Source organism: Cebus imitator, unplaced genomic scaffold (genome assembly GCF_001604975.1).
Source record: "Cebus imitator isolate Cc_AM_T3 unplaced genomic scaffold, Cebus_imitator-1.0 Scaffold74, whole genome shotgun sequence".
NCBI classification, from domain to species: Eukaryota; Metazoa; Chordata; class Mammalia; order Primates; family Cebidae; genus Cebus; species Cebus imitator.
The window spans coordinates 1,908,671-1,916,302 of record NW_016107389.1 but is presented as its reverse complement, the minus strand read 5'-3'; positions in this window follow the sequence as shown (position 1 = coordinate 1,916,302).

Here is a 7,632-nt window from a genome sequence, read left to right as displayed (position 1 = left end):
TAGTGCAATCTGGTCTCACTGCAACCTCTGCCTCCTGGGTTCAAGCAGTTCTCTGCCTTAGCCTCCTGAGTAGCTGCAACTACAGGGGCATGCCACCATGCCTGGCTAACTTTTGTATTTTTAGTAAAGATGGGGTTTCACCATGTTGGTCACGCTGGCCTTGAACTCCTGACCTCAAATGACGTACCCACCTCAGCCTCCCAAGGCGCTGGGAATACAGGTGCTCGTCACCCTGTGCCCAGCCATTATTTTACATTTTAAAATAACTTGAAGAGTGTAATTGGATTGTTTGTACCTTCAAGGATAAATGCTTGAGAAGATGGATGCCCCATTCTCATGATGTGCTTATTTCACATTCTATGGGTATAAAATAAAAATCGAATGTACCCCATAAATATATACACTGAAATGATTTGGCTATGTGCCCACCAAGAATCTCATCTTGAATTGTAGCTCCCACAATTCCCACATGTCATGGGAGGGAACTGGTTGGAGGCAATTAAATCTTAGGAGCGGGTCTTTTCTGTGCTGTTCTCCTGATAGTGAATAAGTCTCATGAGATCAGTGGGTTTTATAAATGGGAGTTCCCTGAACAAGTTTTGTTATTCTCTCTTGTCTGCTGCCATGTAAGATACACCTTTTGCCTTCTGTCATGATCGTGAGGCCTCCACAGCCATGTGGACCTGTGAGTCCATTAGACCTCTTTTCCTTTATAAATTACACAGCTCAGGTATGTCTTTATCAGGAGCCTGAAAACAGAGTAATACAAACACCTACTATGTATCCACGAAAACTAAAAAATTTAAAAAAAGATTTACCAAATGAAACAAAAGACCATATTTGCAAAAGCATCTACAAAATTACCAGAACAAAGAGAAAGAGAAACAGTAAGTGTTAGACTGTTGAATACTTGTGAGGACTTGTAAGCCACAGCACTGGCAACAAAGAAGAGGCTAGAAAATCTGCAGGACCTCACACATATCAGTTGAAACTGAATTGAATATTCTCAAATATAAACTTACAAAAATGGAAAATATCATCTATCAAAATGATTAAAACCAAGAAAAGAATATTCCCCAATCAGGAAGAAATAAACTAAAATTTGACTGAACTCAGGAATGGAATCATGGAGAAAGAGGAGCTGAAAAAAAACCTGTGAAGAGCGTCCTGGACTCACCCTGAGCTTTGCATGCATAAAAATGGCCCAGAGCAGTCTAGAAAAAGCTTTATGAACAAAGGTGAAGTCTCACCTAGACCAATAATGCCCTTTGGGTAGCAAATACATAGAACACACCTGAATAGCACAGCAAAAACTTTTAAAATTAAACTGACATTAGAACCAAAGCCCACAGAAGACTGGACTGAACCGTGTTTATTCCCTGAAACAGCGTTCTCCAGAGGACCTCAAAAGGACTAAACTGTGAACATCATATTCACAGTGTCCAAGTTGTAATCCTAATATATAATAAAATAAAACAGGAAATATAATAAAACATTTGTAATATAATAAAACAGGAAAATCTCAATAACTTTAAAGGGAAAAGACAATCAGCAGATTTCAGACCTAAGTTGACTCTGATATTGTTAGAATTGCCAGACTTTTGAAGCAGATATCTTAAACATAATGCATGAAGTAAGGGAAATCATGATAGGAAAATTTTGACTTCTTAAAAGAAAAATAGGTATTACAAAAATAATTAGAAAATTTCAAACTGGAAAACATCTGGGTTTTTTTTTTTTTTTTTAATGTCATTGAATGGGCTGAAGAGTAGAATGGAGATGACTGAGAAAAGTTAATCCTAACGTCAGTTTTGAGCTGCACATCTCTTAATGATTTTGACTGATGATTTTGCCAATTGGATTATCTGGCAAAGAGATGCAGATGCTACCTGGGAATTCCCTTTAGAATTTTTTACTCCTTGCTTCTTTGACTTACATACAAAGTCTAATTCTTCTGAGCAATTATAGCTTGCTCTTGGCTTTTTAAGACTGAACACCTGACTCAGAGATGCCTTTTTCTCTCAGGCCTGATGATTAACAAGGAGGAAAGAACCTCACTTGACAAATGGAAGTAGTGTACTAAGAAACTCATTGGTCTGGCCCAGAAACATCTCATTAGTATGTGGAAAAGGGGCACCTGTTTCTCGGCACAAATATTATTGTTCATTCTACTGTGTTAAGCAAGGTTAGGGCTCAGTAGGTCCATGATTCACAAAGATTTCTCTTAATGCCTATGCTGGTTCACTGACGGTTTAGCTAAGCAGAAACAAAATGGTAACTACTAAACTACTGTGCCTCTTCAGCCTCTGCATCAGCTATGTAAGAACCAAAAATAGATGTGGTCATGGCTTCCCATTAAGCGGAACTCAAGGTCATTCTGATAACTATGACGAATGCTCCCATGTAAGAAACTTGTTATATGTCTATTATCTCTCGGGCTGTTGTCAATAGCCTAGAGATTGACCTGCCATTGGAAAACTATAGCCTAGCATATTAAATATCTCTTTCTTTGAAATCACAAACTGGGGAAGCAAATCACAGTTAGTGGAGGAGACTTACGTAGATGTTCACTCCAGAGCATAGCCAGTATACAACAGATTAGACCTAGAAAATTTAACACTTACCTATACTCAAATGATAATTCTGTGAAGGATTTTACTTCCCAATCTCAATAAAATGGAGGATGAGGAAAGAGAAAGAGAAGTCTATAAGGTAAACCCACAGTTAACAATGTGTAAGTCTTGAAAATATAAATTAGACACTCTTTATCTGCATTTTTCAGTGGAAATGAAATTGATACTATTATTGTGTTACATCTCTAGGAAATTGTCTTTATTTCAAAATCCAAATGATTCCTGTGGTAACAAAAGCAGTTAAGTAGTTGTTTGTTCTGTACGATTTCAAATTGTGCATGTTTTTATTTCACTATGAATTATTTTGATGATTTTAATTTATTTAAGTTTTTTTTTTTAATTTTTGATGTAATGTTTTCTTTTTGAAACTGGGAAAATAGATATTTGCTTTGCAACACTCAAATATTTTTGACTAAAGAGAAAATAATCAACTATTAACTAAACATATTCAACATAGAATGCAGAGTTTTAGTAAAATAAAAGTAAGACTTTTCCCAGCAAAAGTGTTTATTCACAATGAAAATGATATTAAAATAGTGTGCTATATGTATTAAGAATATTATATCAGAACATTGGTGACATTATATTTTTATGAAAGGTCACAGATTCTATAATTTATTTTCATAACAGCCATTATTAGTATTTAGTTAGAGCTTTAATAATACTATTTATTGGATTTAAAAGTGGATTTTATTTGATAAGATATACCAATACCCATCAAGTGACAAATGGATGGAGATAGAGATTACTGTAAATCAGGCTCTTGAGTACATCCCTTAAATAATAAGAAATGGAAAAAGAGAAGTAACACAGAAGAATCTTTAATGCAACCTCCTCCCCAAAGACATGGACTGCTATAGGTGTTAAGTGCAAGATCCACAACTGGCAAAGGAAGTGTAAGCTAGGTCTTGTGGTCTTGTATGCTGACCCCAAATTTGACTTGACTCAGCAATCTTAACTATCCTATAGACACACTCTTACACCTACTCTGTTAAATTCTAGAATACAGGCAGGTTTCCTGACCTTCCCCAGAAGTTAATCTTTGCTTTGAATTGGTGGAAGGTTTTGGACATGTGCAGGTCGCTTCCCCTTTCCCTAGTGACAGATAGCTTTCGCCTAGTATATATACTGTACCTAGTATATATGCTGTAGCATATTTTACATTTATGAGTGCAGAAACCTTGTGGCCAGTAGGTCTCCTTACCTGTCCCTAGTGACAGATAGCTTTTGCCTAGTGTCAAGCAGCATGTTGGACAGGTGGGCCTGGACTCCTCAGCTTTACCCTTTCCCTGGAATCAGTCAATCTCTGCTTATGCAGGTCAAGGCCATAGACAAATTTCCTACCCTTACCCAAGGGGCAGTAAATATTTTCTTGGGTTCAGATCAGAGTCCTGGTGTGGGAGACTTCTTGTTTTTTTCCCTAGCAGTATGCTGGTTTTGTCTCATATCATACCAAGGTACAGTGTAGGTTTTTCACCTGTCCCCAGGGGCAGATGACAACAACCTTATACTCATGTCAGGCTTATAAAGTGGTTGGAATCCTCAACAATCTACTAATCCAACCTCAAACCTAAAAGGTCCTGCACACCTGCACCACTGAAAAAAGTTCTCTCAAGTCTTCTGCCCCAGTCCCAATCTTTATTGCTTAGAAATTGCTCATGGAAAAGATCTGGCAAATGAGGCAAACTCCCTTGTGTCCACCACTAACTGAAATTGTGCACTGTCATGTTAGCTAGCATTGTTCTTTAAGCAAACCCCTCCCTTTTTTCCACAGTTAGCTGAGATTGTACACTGTCATGTTAGCTAGCATTGTTCTTTAAGATGTGTTTGAAACTATTACTATTTTCCTATTTATTTTAAAGATGACTACTTCTTTTTCTGCCATGTTATGCCTAAAATAAAATGGTTGAGTGTCCCATCTTTCTTCTGAGAGGGTCATCACTCCTTGGTATGCCTCATTACTTTTTGACATCATCTACAGGGTGCCTTTTAAAGAAAAAGTTAATTTTCGTATATTATCAGTTCTCATTGCTATAGTGGGAGCAATATTCTTTGTGACTATTTATATTCTATACAGACGTGGAACTTGTTCCATAATAGATTTACATGTAAAAATTTAAACATTATGCATATCAAGGATATAGAAGGAGGTGCTATAGTGTTTTAGATGTTCTCTTAATAGGATGTAAAGCTCAGATTATTTTAATATATGTGCAATACCGTCATCATCTTTCTATATTTTTAAGTAAAACAAAAGTTTCAAAGAAGTACAAAAGTTTGTAAACAAAGCATGAAAGCCTTCAAGTCCTATAAAAGCCACTGATTAGAAGAAAAAATTTAAAGTAATAAAGCATATTGAGAGTTGTTAATACCTATAAGAGGTAAGTTTGGCCATGCATATAACTTTCAAGCATATATTTTTCTCTTCTTGAGAAATTAAATAAAATAACATCATTGTCCGTTGAAAGCTTGAGTTTCTAGCATGGTATAATTATAATAATAATTATTATTATTATTTTATTCTTCTCGATTTAGGCTAGTAGCATTGCATTTTTCCAGGAATTTATCCATCTCTTTTTTTAATTGCATTTTAGGTTTTAGGGTATGTGTGAAGAACATGCAAGATTGTTGCATAGGTACACACGTGGCAGTGTGATTTGCTGCCTTGCTCCCTATCACCTATATCTGGCATTTCTCCCCATGCAATCTCTCCCCAACTCCCCACCCCCCACTGTCCCTTCCATATTTCCCCCCAACAGACCCCATTGTGTGATGCTCCCCTCCCTGTGTCCATGTGCTCTCATTGTTCAACACCCACCTATAAGTGAGAACATGCAGTGTTTGATTTTCTGTTCTTGTGTCAGTTTGCTGAGAATGATGGTTTCCAGGTTCATCTATGTCCCTATAAAGGACACGAACTCATCCTTTTTTATGGCTGCATAGTATTCCATGGTGTATATGTGCCACATTTTATTATTTTTATAAAACTAGAGAACCATCATGTACAGTGCATTGATAGCCATTGTTGAATGATTTCATGTATTACCATGTTGATATAGCAGTAACACTGGACACTTGAACATTTGAAAGTGATACCTAGTGAGATAAATATTTTGCTCAGGAAGTTTAAGTTTCAAAGAAAGTATTAGATGATTTGAGAGAAATAATACATGGAAAATTCTGCATACTTGGCAAAAGCAGCTTCTGTTGTAGAGGAACCACACACTCTAGACACTGAATCTTTGGTAAAAGAAATTATGGCATGCACCCTATTGATAACTACAAGTGTCATGACTATGATTTAAATACAAGTATCATGTTTTAAAACTTAATTACAAGTATAGCCTCACATTGTCAGGGATTACATAATCCTATGTAAATATACCCACATTAGGTATTTGAATATGTGCATACATATTTATTTTTCCTTCTGATTGTCTATCTCTAATAGTTTTGAGAATGTGGTTGATCTACCTATTATTCTGGAATCTTAATTGAAAAGATAATTCTTCCCACAACATCTTTATATTGGACATAATGAACTCTCATGCATGTATTGTTTTACTTATTACTTTAACAGTTTTCTCTTGCTCACCTCAACTTAAAACCAAACAGCAATGAGCTGGATCCTTTTGCTTACAAAAAAACTTCTCCTTAAACAATTCTTTAATAATAAATGTTGATTAATAACCTCATTTGTTAGTTCATTTTGACCAAAAATAATTGATATTTTTTATGTACCTTTGACACCTTTTCACCATTTCTTTATTCTAAAATAAATTGTTCAATATTATTTTTGTGCAAAGAAACCTATCTACTGATCAGCTCATTAAATAGTAAATAATTAGGTAGCTAATGTTACAAATATTTTAAATTATGTAAACATCAAAAGTGCATTGTTATATAGGTGTTTAAATGTTTCTTAGTGATAGTTGGGAAAATTGGATATAGTTGTTTAATAGGCTAGAAATGAATTTTATATTTTAACAGTTAAAAATAAAATATAGATCCATGCTGTTTCAAAAAGCATAATTCAAAATGTTTTTAGGAGCTCATCATATTTGTATGCATATTTGTATGTATATATTTGTATGTATAATACATGCAAATACATATATATTTTATAAATACAAATATATAATGTACATACAAATACATCATATGTGTATGTATAATACATATACATATGTATAATGCACATACAAATGTACATAAAAATACATATGTATAATATATGAGAACAATAATGTGCTTTATTACAGTCTCTTAAAAATAAGTCTGATTATGTGTCATCAAAAGACACATTAAAGAGAATGAAAAATAAGAAACACATAGGAGGAGAATGCTTCTATACAGACTAAATAAAGACTATCTTAAGAGAAAAACAACAGTAGACTAATCAGATAGCTTGGAAAAGAGAATAACAAATGGAAAAGACATATGAAATGATCTACAATTTTATTAATAATTAGGAAAACGTACAGTAAAACTAAATGAGATACCATTATGTGCCCAGCAGATTCATATGTTTTTTACTTCAGTAAATATGATAAAGCAGCTATGTTGAGGATTCGGAAGAGTAGAGTTTTCCAGGAGCTTTTATCTGAACGTAATTTTGTTAAATTTCTTTGGAAACCAGTTTCACATTATATAGTGTACTTAGACATTTGCACATCCTGATATTCAACAACTCCGCATCTTAAAATGTACTCTGAGTAAACTCTTGTACATGAGCACTGAGACTTATACAAGAAAATTTTTATCAGTAATTATGCTTAGCAGTAAAATACTCAAAGCAACAAAAATAGGTATCGACAATAAATTAGATAAATAATTAGTGGTGTTTTCAAACAATACCATTTAAAACAATATTATCTGTTCAGTTTTCAGCTTATTGAGTTGAATGTTTTCTTTAACTCAAACTTCAAAAGCTCAGATCATAAGCTTCTGGTTTTGCTCTTATCTCATAGTAACTATGACTCTTTTTTTTTTTTTTTTT